This window comes from Petaurus breviceps, unplaced genomic scaffold, assembly GCF_028583685.1.
Source record: "Petaurus breviceps papuanus isolate PSGF00001 unplaced genomic scaffold, PetGlider_PUasm1.0 90845, whole genome shotgun sequence".
Taxonomy (NCBI): Eukaryota; Metazoa; Chordata; class Mammalia; order Diprotodontia; family Petauridae; genus Petaurus; species Petaurus breviceps.
In genome coordinates, this window is record NW_027187359.1 from 23,124,594 (window position 1) to 23,141,436 (window position 16,843).

At 40.0% G+C, this 16,843-nt stretch overlaps 1 protein-coding gene across 2 annotated transcripts in view; it reads left to right on the forward strand.

The window, feature by feature from the left end:
* Positions 1–342: 342 nt before the first annotated feature.
* Positions 343–16,843, forward strand: part of CDH13 (cadherin 13) — a 1,699,366-nt gene continuing 1,682,865 nt past the window's right edge. Inside the window, exon 1 of one of the 2 annotated variants that reach the window (XM_069072248.1) lies at positions 343–353. The gene's annotated coding sequence lies outside the window, so the exon portion shown is untranslated. The remainder of the gene's footprint in view (positions 354–16,843) is intronic. The other variant, XM_069072247.1, reaches the window with a different exon arrangement.

The following is a 16,843-nucleotide window of genomic DNA, read 5'->3' on the forward strand; positions in this document are numbered from 1 at the left end:
ATGGTAATAATGATAATAATAGAACTTCATAGATTTGCTGTGAGAATCAAATGAGATAGTATATGCAAAGTACTTTGTAAATCTTAAAAGTGCTATATAGATACTATTGTTATTGTTGCTTCTGTTGTTACTTTATAAAAGAAAATGCAGCAGGATTTTTTTTTTCAAAGAGTATGGTCACATAATACATGGCTACAATTTAAAAATATGTTAATAAAGAAAAGTTCAAGAGCATGGATCTAGATAGGGACTAAGAGTCTATTTAGCCCAATCCTTGCTGCTAGTTTTCAGATAAGAAAATGAAGCACTGAAGTAAAGTGACTTGCCTAGGGTCACATATCTAGTACATGGGGCGAGATTTGACTGGGTCAGATGGATTTATTTTTTATTTCTGTGTGAACTTGGGTAAGTTGTTTTCCCTCCTTCAGTCTTAGTTTTACCACCTGCAAAACAAAGAGGTCTCTAAGTTCTCTTCTGACCCTCATACCCACTGGTTCTCTATACTATTACTATTCAAAAACACACGTAATGTGTAAAGCCAATCAGACTTGTATTTATAGGTATAGCTCACAACAAGAAAGGAATGATGGGATCCATTGGACTCAGGTATGGGGAATCTGTGGCCTTGAGGTCACATGTGGCCTTCTTGGGTGTAGCATTTTGACTGAGTCCAAGTTTTACAGAAAAAAAATCCTTTTATTAAGGGGATTTGTTCTGTGAAGTTTGGATTCAGTCAAACGGCTGTCGCTTGAGGACTTAGAGGCCGCATGTGGACTTGAGGTTGAAGGTTCTCCACTCCTGCCTGTCCCACTGGATTAGCAGATAGATAGACATGTAGGCCATTTAGGAGCCTTGCCTTTCATTTTCAAATACCATGCTCTGATTCCTAACCTCTTGCACTGCTTAAGCGTTGGGGAATATGTTGCTGGAGAAGTCACAGATGAAAAACAGACAAGCAGTTAACATGGTGTTTGTCCTCATAGCATAATGAGGTTCTGGGAAAACAAAGAGGGTTAAGACTATTTGTTTAGAGACCATGTAATGAGTTGCTGTCTTTAAGTTTCTGAAGGTGTTCCAAATGGAAGAGGGATTAGGCTAGTTCTGATTGACTTCAGAAGAGAGAACAGGTGAATAGATTCGATGGATGGAAGTTTTAGGGAAGTAAAAGGTTTAAGTTAGATTTAAGGGAAAATTATTTATTATGATTGCTGTTAACACTGAGAGCTGGAATACCCCATTTGTTGGTGCACCTCCCCATATATATGTATATGTGTATGTGTTAAGTATATGCATATGTATATGTATATATACACACACACATTTTGTATTTCCTTATTTGTGCATACATAGTTTCCTTCGCTAGAATTTAAGATCCTCTTTCCGGCTCTGTCTACCTCTATCTCTGCATCTCTGTCTTTCTCTCTCTCATGCAAAAGCTCCCTGCTCTGGCTGCTTTGGAAGACTCCAGGGCTAGTTAGGATATAGCTCAGTTTTGGGATAGGGCAGTGACAAAAGTCGTGTTTCTGACTGCTCTGCTGCTTGGATGTCTCCTATCTACTGCTATAGCCCTAGCTGGAGGACAGTTCCATGATTCTTCCTCAGGAAGATCCTTACTTGTTGCGCCTGCTTACAGTTCTAGAGAACTGATCCACCTATATCCTTAGCCTGGATCCTAGGGAGGGATTATAACTAAAGGTGATCAGGAGACAGCTCCATCCTCACCTCAGGGGCCTCCAGCTCAAGGAGAGTCACCATTTCACATGGACTGAGCTACCCATTCCCCAGCAAAGCCCTAGTAGAGTAACTCAGGAAGAAGTTGAGGTAATAAGTGAGGGGAAAAAAGGAGGGGGGTGGGTTGGATAATGACAGTATAGCAAGGAGAGAGAATATTTCCCCAAGAAGAAGATGATTTTCTATGCATGACATTGGCCGTCACAACTAATTTTCACTTCGTTGCTGTAACAGGATGAAAATATTCATTTCATGGAGCAATTGTCAAATGTGATAGTTTCGGATAATCAGTGCTTTTCATCAGTCTGCCAGGCTGGCCAAGTGCTTTGGTAGAGGTTTGGGTCAGGGACTCTCTTTCATCATTAGTAGTTCTTAGGCCATCTTTCCATTGTTTTCTAAGGGGACTCCCTCCCTCCCTCTCTTCAAGGGGAGAGGCAGCCTGCCTGAGTGTGGAAAGGACTGTGTTTCACCTCAGGCATTAGCTGGGAACAAAACTCAATTCAGTAGCTATGTGACCATGGAAAAGGCACAATGTCTTTGGGCCTCAGTTTCCTTTTCTGTAAACTGGTATAATGTTAACAGCACTACTTACCACATGGAATTATTTTGAGGATCAAATGTAATAATGTATGCAAAGCATTAATAAATTTTAAAGTGCCATAAAAATGCTAGCTATCATTATTATTACTCCCTGGATACTGAGAGAAACAAAGCAGTTTACTGCCAGCTGTTGGAGAAAGCGTTGCTGGCAAGCCAGAGGATCAACCTGGGGCTTGATGGCACCTAGCCAGAACGCGGGGCAGGGGGTGCATTCCTCCTCTGTACGGGCTCCCTGGTCAGGGTGGAGAACTGATGATCTAGCTGTTGGCACTGTACCCACTAATTAGTTGTTAGAAGTGATGTCACAACAGTTACATATCCCTCCTTCAATGACACAGAGCAGAGCTTCAGCAACTTTAGGGCCAGGTAGGTGATTATAACAGATCAGTTTGAAGACACTTTCCCAAACCCTCATTAATATATTTGTGATTTTGCTACCAGAGACTTGAGTAGCCTTCTGAAAGGGAGGTTTGGGTCCAGGTTCACCCAAGATATAAGGAAGCATCTCAGATCTCTTGGGGAAAGGGAATTTTATTATTTATATAGCAAAGGTGGTAGATACTTTGGTCTTGGCCCCAAGTAAGTCTTCTTTCCTGCTACCCATGTTCACAATCTCAGAATTTTCTTTGATTCTTGCTTTCCCTATGTTCCCTCCCTATCCATTTAGTTGCCCTATCTTGCTGCTTCTACTTCCACAACTTCTCTTGACTTTGCCCCTTGTTTCCATCCATATGGACAAGTTCCTAGTTCGGCGCCTTTTCACCTTGTCACCTTATCATCTCATCACCTGCACTTATATACATTTATAATTCAACCCCCCAGAATTTTAGTACAGCAATTGACACATAGTAAGTACTTCATAATAGCTTGCTAATTGATTAATGGATCTTCTGTCCTTAAAGATCTATCCACTCAGATACATTGGACCTTGACTCCAACCAGTGATGTCATTTTGGTCCTCTTCGAGAATAAAGGACAACAATCAACAAACCAATCTGGCTCCACCAATCTTTAGTGATCCTCTTCCTGTGGAAGATTTTTTTGTTCATATTTGTACATCTTTTGGTATTTATTTCTGTGTATACATTTCTCCATGGAAGACTATAAGCTCTTTGTTAGAAAGACCAACATTTTTGTCTGTGTCCTCACAGCACCTTGTAGGGATTTAATGAATGTTTATAGAATGGAACCAAATTGAATTCAACTTTGGTATAAGGGCCCCATAATCAACAAGTGGTGATAAAATTTAGAGTTGGGAGGAATTTGAAAGATTTTTCAGGGGTGGAGAACCTGTGGCCTTGAGGCCACATGTGGCCCTGTAGGTCCTCAAATGTGGCGCTTTGACTGAATCCAAACTTCGTGTGAACCTCTGGATTATCTCATCCACATGCCTCATTTTACAAATGAAGAAACTAAAACTCATAGGTGAAGTGACTTATCCCAAGTATAAGTGGAAGAACCTGGACTTGGACTCAAATCTTTGGATATGAAATCCAACAGTCTTTCAATCATGCTGTGCCTCACTCTTCTATGTTCTTCCTGGACTTTGACTTAAGAAATTACTTATTGTGAACCTGATTTCTTACCCACTGCTCTATCACCAACCAAAGTCCCCCATGATAGGACATGGGGGGAGTTTCAGATCCAGTTCTTGGAAGTGTTTGGGGGTAGAGATAGTCCTAGTGGGCCTTGAGCATGTGTGTTGAGGGGAAGGTGGAAGGAGGGGAACATAGGACCAAGATACTAAAGTATCATCTTCTAGTTTTTGGAGAAAATCTCGCTTATAAAAATCAGACTTTCCCTGAGAAAAGGTGTTTTAACTTTCCTCATATTCTTCTTTCATGTCTACATAAGACAAACAATATACCATGTTATCTGCTCAGAGAATCTTTGGGGTTTGGCCAGCTCAAGTGACCTAATGCAGAGTAGAAGGAAACTGTCTTCATGAGCCTGTGGCTGGCTTGATGCCTAGAGTTGTATGCATCATATCCCTTTGCAGGAGTGATAGCCACAATCATGATCTTCAGATAAGTAATGTTCAGACCCTGCAGACATAGAGGCAACTGTCCGTGTTGATTGAACCTAAAATGTGCCAGGAAACTACAAAGACAGACCAGATTTCTCTTGGAAATGCTTCCCTCACTGACCTGGTGGCTTCCCATAGGACTTAGCCTAGGTGATATATGTGCAAAGTAGTCACATGATTTGTGCTTGCATAATAAACTCATTATCAGAATCATAGCTAGGGTGAGATAACTGGGGCTCTATTTAAAGGTAATAATGTTATCAGAGTATATGGAAGGACTTTTAGTCTTTTTTCAATGAAACAATGATGTCTAGCTATCAGTTAGAGGGAGACCCTCTAACTTGTGATTTCATTAATATTGGAAGCTCTTAGGGAACAACATGTTGCAATGCCAGTTGGCATCTTCTTGGCAACATATATTCTTAGAAAGTTGCCTAGAGTGGTGAAAGATTAAGTAACTTGCTCAGAGTCATACAGCCAGTATGTATTAGAGGCAGAACCCAGGTTTTTATTGTTCCAAGGCTAGCTCTCCATCCATTTCACCACAGTTTTTCTCAACACTTAGTTATTCTGAATAACTAGGTAGATTAAAAAGTTCCTGGATGTTGATGTCTCCCCTTCTAAACTCTCTCCCTCACAGCCCATGACAATACCCCTGGTTTGTTTCTCCCAGGGAATATTTTATGTTCCTTGCCCCAAGCACAAAATAGCTAACCATTGCTCAGTTTATTATGTGGCATGGTGGTGACACTGAATTTTTGAAGCCAATATTGACAGAATACAAACTGGGGGCAGCTGGAAAAGCAGGGGGGTGCAATTTCAGCCACATGAATACACAAAGACCTTCTATTAAAGTGTGGAATGGTTACAATTTGCACTGATACAAGTAGTACCCACACGAGCAAAATCATGGATCCTTTAAGTTTTTAAATGTGAATAAATGAATGTAACATTCTAAGTTCATTGACTTAGAGCTTGGCGGAAACGGACCTTAGAGGCTATTTAGTGTAACTTTCTCATATGAATTATGAGAAACTGAGACCATGGGTTCCACCTCTCTGTGCTTTCCTTTCCTTCATTTCCCCTCTTTGAATTTTGTCCTGATGCAGAAATAGCAACAGTTACACTTTCTTTTATTTCTTTCTATGAAGATTGAAACCAGGTGTCTAGCTACCCCTTATTAGTGATACTGAAGAGGGATTGAACCAGATGACCTTTGAAGTTCCTTCCCACTTTGAGATTCTGTGGCAGTGGTGGGTAAACTGAATGTTGGGTAAATTGGAAAATATGACCCACTCTGGTTGGGTCATCCTTGGAATGACTCAATGATTACAGGCAGACATGGGTACAACTAGAGAATTCAGAAGGGCTAATATAGTAGCTGCGTTAGCTAAATTCAGTTTGATAACTGAAGCAGTATCTACTTTCTATCTATCTATCATCTATCTATCTATCTATCTATCTATCTATCTATCTATCTATCTATCTATCTATCTATCTATCTATCTATCTATCTATCTATCTATCTATCTATCTATCTATCCTCTGTTAACACAGAGAGAAATGGACATGTCAAGGGCAATATCCTTCCTTCTTCCTCCAACTTCTTGTGTTTCTGTTAGAAGCATAGGCAAATAAGAGCAGCATCTGAGAGTAGTTCTGTGTGGTTAAATTGAATCTGACAAAGTAAAGGTCATTTTTTCCCCTCAGTCCTTTTAATGGTCATTGTTAGGAAATGCTTTGTCTCAATAAGATTTGGCTTTTAAGATAAACAAAAGAAATTCCTTTGAGATTGCCTTGTTTTAACCAGACTATATTAACTTTATGTGGATCTGATTAATTGGCAATCAGTCTGCAAATTAGGCCTACCTCATTGTTTTTAGAGCTGGTCTAGGTGGTCATAAGTGACCAATATATATCGAGGACTATAGCTTTCTGTATTCTGGATAGATCTTGTGCTCTGTGGCTGCTGAATAAATGTAAAAGATACAGTTCTAGGCTACACGTTCCACTGTGCTAGGCTTGAGGAAAGTGTCAGGATGGACTTGCGGGATGCAGGTGATATGCATTTGAACCCGCCAGCATGGACTTACTATAGAGGGAATAAATATAATCTCAGCCCAAAACTCTGGGTGAGTTCTCATCAGCCCTTCCCAAAACACTGTGTGATGTCCCCTGGGGTTCATCTGGATTCTTGCACTGCTTAGTACCAGCGGGCTGCCCCTGGGAGCTATTTCTAAGAGGAATGGCCTATGTAGATGACACACAGCTGCAGATTGCCCTCTTGTGACTTGGAATGGAATCTGTAGCATCTGAGGGATTGGATTAATAAAATTCAGGGCTGGAGAAGAAATTGGTTCACATTCCACCGCAGGAAGTCTGAAATCATATTGTCTGGCTAAGGGAGAATGAATGTTTGGAGAATTGAGCCTAAAGAAGCTTAGGGAAGATGCTGCCTAAAGGTTCCCAGTTTTCAGTCTAGTCATTGTGTTGTAGTTATGACTGATTGCCATTATACCAAAGGAATGACCTTTCTCTTTTCCTGGGACTGGCAGAATAGAGTAGCCAGAATATTCCCACTCCTTTTCTAGATTTAACTAATGAAGCATACGTTTGTCATTTGCAGTAGTATCTGAATGTCAGATGGCAACTATTGCAGGGGTAGTTAGAAAGTGGTTCTCCAAGAAAGGTTGGGAAGCTGCCATGGTCTGTGGGTATCTGATAGACATTCTGGAGGCTTGTTGCTTCTGGTATTTGTCCTTACAATGAGACAGTGTCTGTATTTTATTTTCTGTTGTGTACTTGTCTTTACTTAGGAAATTCCTCATTGATTCTTCATTAGAAGTAGTGCCAATATTCCCATATCCAGCAAGGATAATGATCATCAAACTGGAAAGGGTAGAACAAACATTGTAAAAAAGAAATTGAAGACTATTGAGAAGATGGGACAAGTAATTTAAAAATGAATTCAGTTCTCTAGATTTATATAAATTATATCCCAGGGTACTGAAAGAACTTGCAAACCTGATTGAAAAATCACTTTTAGCTATTTCTGAGTATCATGGCAAATGGAAGACATACCAGGAGACTGGAAATGGGCAAATATTCTAATTTTTAAAAATGAATAAAGGTAGATTGTGGAAACTATAGACTAGAAAGTTTGTGTATCTCTGACAGAATTTTAAAATGGAATATAAATAAAGATGGTTGGTGAGTGCTTAGAAAATAAACTAAGAATCATTAAGCATGTAAGGGTTTACCAAGAAATTATATTTGTGGTGAATTTCATTTCCTTTATTGTGATTACTAAATAAGATAATTAGATCTAGGAAGTATTTTTGTACATAATACTGTATTAGGATATCCACAAGGCATTTGACAAAGTTTTTCATCATAACCTTCAGAATAAGATGGAGAAATGCTAAGAATGTTGTTCAAATGGCTGAAAGTGAATTGCCACACCTAAAGAATGTGTATTAAAGAATTGATGTTAACCTGGAAGAAAGTGTTTATGAGTATGCTAAAGGATTCTATTTTTTTCTCTTTTTTTGCCTCTATTTGGTTCAACATTTTTATCAATGTTCATTTCTGTCCCTCCTTATGTCTGCCTCTAGGCTTGCACAGCGCTCCTCAGTTCTTGGCTCAGATTTCATCTTCTGCATCATCTTTCTCGTCATCTTCTCATCTTTCCCGGCCCTCCTTAATTTGATGCCTTCCCTATGAGATTTTCTCCAATTCATCCGGTCTATATCTTGTTTGTACATAGTTGTTTGTGTGTCGGTTCTCACATTATACTAAGAGCTCCTTGATAGCAGGGACCATTTTTTGCCTTTCTTTTTTATCTTAGTGCTTTAGCCCAGTGCCTGCCACATAGTCATTTAAACACTTTCACCATCTTGGGACACCTGTACTGAGGAACCCATTGAGAAAATCAAAATCAAATTCTTGATGGATGAACGTCAATTTTGGTTTTCCCTGTAGTCTTTTGCATGGGAAATACCTAGCAGGTGGCAGAACAGTCCCAATGAAGGGATCCTAGAGCCTGAGGCATATGTGAAATAAACAATATGATTCAAATGCACTATGTGTTTAGAAGAGCAAACAATGTTTATTAAATCTAAAGATTAGAAGTAGGACCAATGCAGTATGGTTATAGGAAGAAAGATTTTAGCTAAATATAAGGAAGCATTTCCTTTATAAAAAATGTTTACTCATTTTTATTTAAGCCTTTTATTTTTCTATCACATTCATTTTTCAATATATCCTTCTCTCCCTGACCATCATTTCATATAAAGATTCAAAAAGAAGGATAAAAAAGCAATTCAATAAAACTAACACATTAACTGTACCTGATAGGATATATAATAGTCCATGCCCCTGGTACTCACCTCTACAATGAAGGGAAGAAGGCATATTTTCTCTATGAAAGGAACAATTTCCTAAAAGAACTATCTGACAATGGAAAAGGCCATATCATGAAGTAATATAGGCACTTACCCTATCACTGGAAGTTTCTACCTGAAGTGAGGCTGTTTGTCATACCTGGGATGCTACACAAGGATATCTTCATTGGTTGGAGGGTGGACTATATAGCCTTGAAAGTCTCTTCAAAATCTCAGGATTTATGGTTCTGTGACATATTTGTTTTGACAAGATTGGTTTGTGATGTTCAATGGGACCAAGTAGGGTAAGTTGTCCATGGGCATTTTGTCCTGCCAAAGTCATCTGTTGACAGAAATGGTATGAGTGTCAGTGTCTTAGAGGGGATTCTGCCTCTTTGATGACACTGTTACTTTTTCTTTTTGTAATTTCCCACTAGGTTTTTGTGCTTCAGTGTTTAGCTTTGCATTCTAAAGAATTCTAGAACAGGGCTGTGTTCTTAGCATTAAAGGAGAATTAGAAAATCTTACTCAAGGTCCTTTAAAAGTCCCTCAGGTATGTTATAGAGAATGTAGAGACCATTTTTGGTTCAGTAACACCTTTGGGAAGTAGGTAATATCAAAGTTTTAAAATGTGGCTATGTCTTTACTTTGAGTAGATCCAGTATATCCAGTTAGACACCTGAACTTACAAAACAAATTAGAGAATAATCATTGCCATTCAACACAAAGGGGTTCTTCAACTTTTCCAAAAAAGACTTACCCCAGAATTCCTTTAAATAGCCCAAGCCCCTAATGAATTTAAAATACATTCAATTTGCAAAGAAGAAATCATTACACACCTTGCCAGGAACACATTTATGGCAGGGAATGAGGTGCACCTGTGTTTAAATCCTTCCTTAAGTCATAAGGGACTTAGTGGGTATACTTATCAGAATTAAGAAGGCCTCTTATCTTGGGCTTATAGGGCCAAAGAAAAAAGTGCTTTAAGTCTCTGAACTAAAATCCTATAGATACATTTAATAAAGTGAGTAAGTGTAAGATTTGTGACTGAGGTAAGAAAAGAGCAAGCCAGATTTATACTTTAGCTTTTAGTTCATGTGATCACAGATTTAGAACTGGAAAGGACATTGGAGTTCATTGAGTCCAGCTCCCTCATTTTACAGATAAGGACACCAAGGCCCAGAGAAAATTAATTGACTTGCCCAAGGTCACACAAGTAATGTGTGTGTGTGTGTGTGTGTGTGTGTGTGTGTGTGTGTGTGTATCAGAGATAGGATTTCAACCCAGGAATTCAAACTCCAGAACTAGCACTTTCCTCCAAGTCTAGGACCCTTTATGCTTCATCATTTTATGCTCCCTCTTTAATTTCTATCCACTTATTAGTAAAATCTTAGAGTTGGAAAGGTCCTGAGTACTTATCTAGACCAGCATCTTCATGAAGTATCTTTTCTACACGTGGATAAGATGAATATGTGTAGATACACAGATATTTACACACACATATATGAGTATGGATGTGTGTATATACACATGCATATATACCTGTAAGCATACATGCATATTAGAATGTATGTGTGTATATATATACATACACACATATATACATTATCCATACACACACATATAAAATGGCTAAATTGTCTATGGCAGTCCAGACACAATTTTGTCCTATTTAGAAAACAGTACAGATAAGCAGGGGCTACATACCACTATAGTTAATCAGTAACATTGTGGGTAATGCTTGTCCCAAATAATACAACTTAAAAAGTCATAAAGTATGTTTTAGTTACTAAGCATGACAAACTAAGAGCTATTTGCTTAAGCTCAAACCTTTCCTTTTGCCTTCCAAGATTCGGACTTTGATATGTAAGTTTCCAAAGGTAACTCACTCTTCTTCCTGTTCTGGGCTTGGTACATTATTCATGCATAGTTTATGCTCAAGAGATATGCATTAATGAACAAGTTCTATGGATTATTCTTCTTAGAGCACAGCACAGTCTGGATAATAGGCATTTTTTCATCCATTTGATTTTTCCTACATGGATAGTCAAGTTAAACTCTTCTGAATTAATGTAGTTACATGTGAGGAGATCTGCAATGATCAGGTCTTGATTCAATTAGGACAATAATGTCTACAAACAGGAGTGTCTGGAGGGCCTTGGCATCTCTCTGGAATCATTTTTCCATTTTTACACAGTTCTGTATGTCTTTCAAGATAATGGCAAATACTTTTGATAATCATCCACACCTCTGCTTTATTGCTTTGCTTGGTATTTCAGAGGACCTTTCAACAACATCTCTGTTCTTACATCTTTCAAGAAATTTTGATCAATTATGTTCCTTAATAGTAAGAATAATCCCTAGGTTATCCATATTTAAAAGGTGATTAAAAAAACTCATTTAGCAGTAGCATCAGGTTTATTTCATTTTAATTGCTTTATGAGCATTGAATGAGTATGAATGGCTTTGTGGTCTTAACAAACTCCAGTCACTCCTTTGCAGGTCACGTCTCACAAGATAATCTTGAAATAGCTCACTGTGCTTATCTGTTTTAATGGTTTTAACTCCTGTTAGTCTTAATAGGATTTGCACAAATGAATCTGCCACTTCTTAAAGAAAGAACTGGACCTCTGGGTGATCCTTGGATGCTCAGGAGAGAATCTGGGTCTGATCCTCTTGAATGCAAATGGTGACTCCCCTTAACATAATACAATGTCAAACCCTCATCAAAGAATTGAAACATGTATTCTGGACATTGATTCAATTCTGCTTTTGAAGGTTGGCTCTATGCCTTTGTGGATGGAGTGGGCTGGCCAGGAAAAAAAAAATTCCTTAAAAGCTCTCCACATGTGACAAAGATGAGCCAAGAAAAGGATGAGGGAATTGGGGATGGGGAAACTTCAATCTTAAATGAATTATTTGTCAGGGAGATGAGTTAGGAAGATTTGGGGATAATGATCAATATTTCCAACAGTCCATAGGAGCCTCAGGGAGAATTTTTGTTCCTTTCTTTAAAAGCTCCTAGGCCCTTTTTGGCTAATCTTTTATTTAAGGAACCAGCTAAACTATTCCAGTATGGGCTGGTACTGACAGCATTCCATGGCACAGGAGGCCTCTTGGTTGGGGAATGAGAAATCCACCATGGAGAGACTCCCAGTCAGGTAGAAGTGAGGATTCTTTGATGAGTCCTGCAAAACACTAAAGGCTAAAATAATATGGATTATTGAGGTGACAGTCCAGAGATAGAAAATGGCATTGAATCAAAGGAAAGGTTAATACCAGGTTAAAAATAGAGTTTGAAGGGGTTAGCAAAGAAAATTGACTGAGATCCAATTGCAGGACTTGATGCTGGGATCAATTATTGCATTGATGAGCATTTATTAAGGACCTACTGTGTGTTAGTCATTGTGCTAGGGGCTGGGGCTACAGAGCCAAAGACAGTTCTTGTCTTCAAGGAACTTATATTGTAATGGGAAAGGTAACATGCCCATATATGGGTATAGATGAAACAGTAAGCATTTATTGAGCACTTTCTGTGTTCCAGGTACTGTGCTAAGCCCTGGGATACAAAGAAAAGAAACAAAAGAAAACCCAAAACCAAAAAAACAGTCCGTGGTCTCAGGGAACTCACAGTCTAACGGCTGGGTGGGGGTGGGGCAGGGACACAACAAGCCAACACCTGTACAAATTAGATAGATATAGATATGCCATAAAATGGAAATAATTCAGAGGGGGAGGCTTTAAGATTAAGGAAGACTAGGAAATGCTTCTTGCTGAAGGTGAGACTTGAAGGAAGCCAGGGAAGCTGGGAGACAGACATATGTACAGGGGAAAGGCACAGATGCAGGAGATGAAAGATCTTGTGAGACAAATGGCAAGAAGGCCCGATGGTATATTGGGTAGCATGCTGGACCTGGAGTCAGGAAGTTGTTCAGACATTTCAGTTGTGTCTGACTTTTCTTGACCCCATTTTGGGGGTTTTCTTGGCAAAGATACTGGAGTGGTTTGTCATTTCCTTCTCCAGCTCATTTTACAGATGAGGAAAGTGAGGCAAGAAGGGTTAAATGACTTGCCCAGGGTCACACAGCTAGTAAGTGTCTGAGACTGGATTTGAACTCATGAAGATGAGTATATCTGACTCCAGGTCTGACTGTTTTGTCCAAAGACTCACATATATTAAGTGGGGAGATAGATAGGAGGAGGATTAGAACTCACACCTCTTGCCTCCTAATATTTTGTTCTTTTCAGGACATTAAGCAACTGTTCAAAGTCAGCATCTTTGAGAATCAATGTTGTCAAGCCATGAGGTCTGCCAATCCAGGGCTCTGGAGTGGGGGGTAGGAAGTGTCTTTCCCCAGAACATGGTGAAGCATGTAACAGGGAGAGCTAGGGCAAGTTAGCGATCTCCCCAAGGCAGAGGGCCTTTGGAAGGAGACACGTTAGGCCAGGGCTCCCCAATGATTCATCTGTCTAGGCACACAGGTTAAAGCCTCCCTCATCTGGTTAGGCTCTCCCTGATGAACCTGGATAGCCAAAAGTGGAGAATCAGGCCCTAGGTTTCCCAGACCTCCATGTCCAGTCATGCTGATCCTACAGCTCAGCTAGACAGATGACATCTTCCTAATGGCCAATAAAAATGATGTATGATGGACTGTGGAGTTATTCAACAGTCCTCTTCCAAAGGTTTTCATTATTACTGTGCCTATAATGGAGAAGGGGCTTGCTTTCTCTAAGACGGTAGCACTGAGACTCATTCCCAGCACCTTGACATGGAGAGCAAATGAGCATCTGATGGTTCCTCTATGTCTATGGATTCTGTGACTGCCTAAAAAGCTCCTTCTTTTAATGCTCAACAGCAATAGCCACAGAATCATTTAATTCAAAAAATTTATCAGCCATTCAATAAACGTTTATTGAACATTTACTACGTGCCAGTACTAGAGATAGAAAGGCAAAATTCCCTGTTCTCAAGAAGCTCACAGTCTAATGGGGAAGATATCAGGAAAACAACTATGTACAGATAAGATATTTAGAGGATTATTTGGAAATAATCAATAGAGACCAGAATCATCAGCAGGCAGTTGAATTAAGGGAAATTGGGAAAGGGTTACTGGAGAAGATGGAATTTTAGCTGTGATGTGAAAGAAGCCAGAGAATCCAGGAGACAGAGATGAGGAGGGAGAGAGCTCCAGACATGGGGAACATCCACTGAAGATTCTGGAGTGTTTTGTTTGAGGAATAGCAAGAAGACTAGTGTTACTGGATCACCAAGCACATGGGGGTTGGTGTTGTAAGGTATAAGCAGACTGGAAAGGTCTGCTTATAGGATTTTGTTTTATTTTATTTTCTTGGAGTTGATAGAGAGCCACTGCTGTTTGTTGGGTAGATTTGTGTGCAAGAATGACAGAGAAAGATGACATGGCCATGTTTAGGAAGATCACTCTGATAGCTGAGTGGAGGATGGACTGAACAGGAGAGATATGAGTCAAGGAGTCTAATCAGCAGGCTATTGTAATGATGCAGGTGTGAGGTATGAGAGCCTTCTTCAAGGTGGTGGCAGTGTCAGAGGAGCCAAGGGGGCATATGTGAGAGATATTATGAAGGGAAAATCGACACATCTTGGCAATGGATTGGATCTTGGCTGGGGAGGGGGAGGTTGGAGTGAGGAATAGAGAAAACAACTAGGTCTGGAGTCCCAGTGATTGGAGGATGGTGGTACCCTTAACAATAACAGGGAATTTAGGAAGTGGGACACGTTTGGAGGGAAAGATGATGATTATTGTTCAGTTTTGGAGAAGTTGGTTTTAAATGTTTACTGGACATTCAGTTTGAGATGTCTAATAGGTAGTTGGAAATGTGAGATTCGGGGTCAGCAGAGAAGTTAGGACTGGATAGGTAAATGTAAGAATCATTAGCTCTGAGGTAATAATTGAATATACAGGAATTGTATAGTATAGAGAGAAAAGAGAAAGGACCCAGGACAGAGCTCAGTGGGACACCCATTGTTTACAGGTATAACCTAGATGAAGATCCAGCAAAGGGACTGACAGAGCAGTCAGAGAGTAGGAGGAGAACCAGGAGAAACTTAGTGTTATAAAAACCTAGAGAGAAGAGGATGTGAAACAGTGTCAAAGACTGTAGAGAAGGCAAGAAGGATGAGAATGGGAAAAAGGGTATCACATTAGAATTGACAATTAAGAGATCATTAGTAACTCTGAAGGGAAAAGTTCTGAATGAGGAAGTCAGAAGCCAGAATGTAGAGTTAAGAGGGTGGAGACAAGCAAGTCGAGGCACCTGTTTCAGATAGCCTTCTCAAGGGGTTTAGAAAAAAAGGGAAGGGGATATGGTGGATGATATCTAGTGAGGATGGATGGAAGAAGTGATGGTTGTTTGAGGATGTGGGAGATGTGAACATGTTCGTAGGCAGTAAGATAGCAGTCAGTAGATAGGCAGAGACTGACAATAAGTGAGAGAGTAGGGATGATGAAGGAGGAAATCTGCTGGAGAAGATGGGATAGAAGAGGGATCACTTGTGCATGTAGAGGGTGTTGTCTTGGAAAAAAGGGATTACCTCATATAAGACAGGGGTGAAAGATGAGCTAGTGGCAGAAGGCATCTGGGTGATGTGAAACAAGGAGAATTAAAGAGGGAGTTCTTTGCGAATGCAATAGAGTGCCTACTATGTGCCATTTGCTGTGCTAGGCATTGAAGATGCAGAAACAGAAATTAAGTAGTCCCTGCCTTGGAGAAGCTTGCATTCTCTCTTGGGATATCTCAAGTAAGCTCCTCCTTTCCCTTCCCCTTCTTTCCTTCCCTCCCCTCCCCTTCTTTCCCCTCATCTTCTCTCCTCTCCTCTCCTTTCCTCTGTCTGCATGACCTTGTTGCTATTGTTCAGTTGTTTCATTTGTGTACAGCCCTTCATGACTCCATTTGGGGGTTTCTTGGCAAAGATACTGGAGTGGTTTTTCATTTCCTTCTCCAGTTCATTTTACAAATGAGGAAACCGAGGCAAATATGGTTAAATGACTTGCCCAAGGTCACATAGCTATTAAGTGTCTAAGGTCAGATTTGAACTCAAGAAGATGAGTCTTTCTTTTTTTTCCTTTTTTGGAGAGCAATTGGGGTTAAGTGACTTGCCCAAGGTCACATGGCTAGTTTTTGTGTTAAGTGTCTGAGGCCAGATTTAAACTCAGGTCCTCCTGACTCCAGAGTCAGTGCTCTACTCACTGTGCCACCTAGCCACCTCAGATGAGCCTATTTCTGACTCCAGGCCAGTCACTCTATACACTTTGCCACCTAGTGGCTCAAGTATTGTTTGAAATAAACTACTTGAGAAATGGCTGTTGGAGTTGAGCCTGGGTTCTATAAACAGAATCCAGTCTAGAGCTTTTGAAAAGCAACACAGCATAGTAGCTAAATGAATGGACTTGAAGTCAAGGAGACTTGGGTTCACATCCAATGCCCATTATTTAACAGCTCTGGGACCTTGGGCTAATAAATCACTTTACCTCTCTTGGCTTCAGTGTCTTCACCTGTAGGTGAAGGGGTTGGACTCAGTGCCTCTGTGGTCCTATGGAGCTTGAAATCTATAATCCTATGTTTCTGCAAGGAACCAGGTCATCCTCTAGTGTTAAGAATCTGGTCCTTCAAAGGGGTAGTGCTTGGCTGAGGCCAAGTAACAGTGTCCTTGTTCTTTGTCTAAACAAGATGGGAAGGAGGGAGCAGGTTCCTTAGATTCCAGGAACTGAATTCAGTTTTCTAAAAAGATCAATTTCAGTCAGATACACAATTTAGAGATTTATCAGTTGCCAAGATTGATTGAAGTTTTTCCCTTTTCACAGGCTATTTTGGTTGTTCATATCACGTTTTCTATGAGAAACACATATGATTTAAAAATAGCTTCAATCTTACACCAAAGCTACAACTTTGTCATGTTAACATCAATGCGGGTCCTTGCAGTGAGAAGGATCCCAAGTCTATGTCTGGAAGCTTATGTTATTGGTTTGAGCCTTGAATACTTACTTCCCAGGGTCTGTGTTCTGTTTTATACTCAGAAAAGAGAGAGAGAGAGAGACAGAGAGAGAGAGAGAGAGAGAGAGAGAGA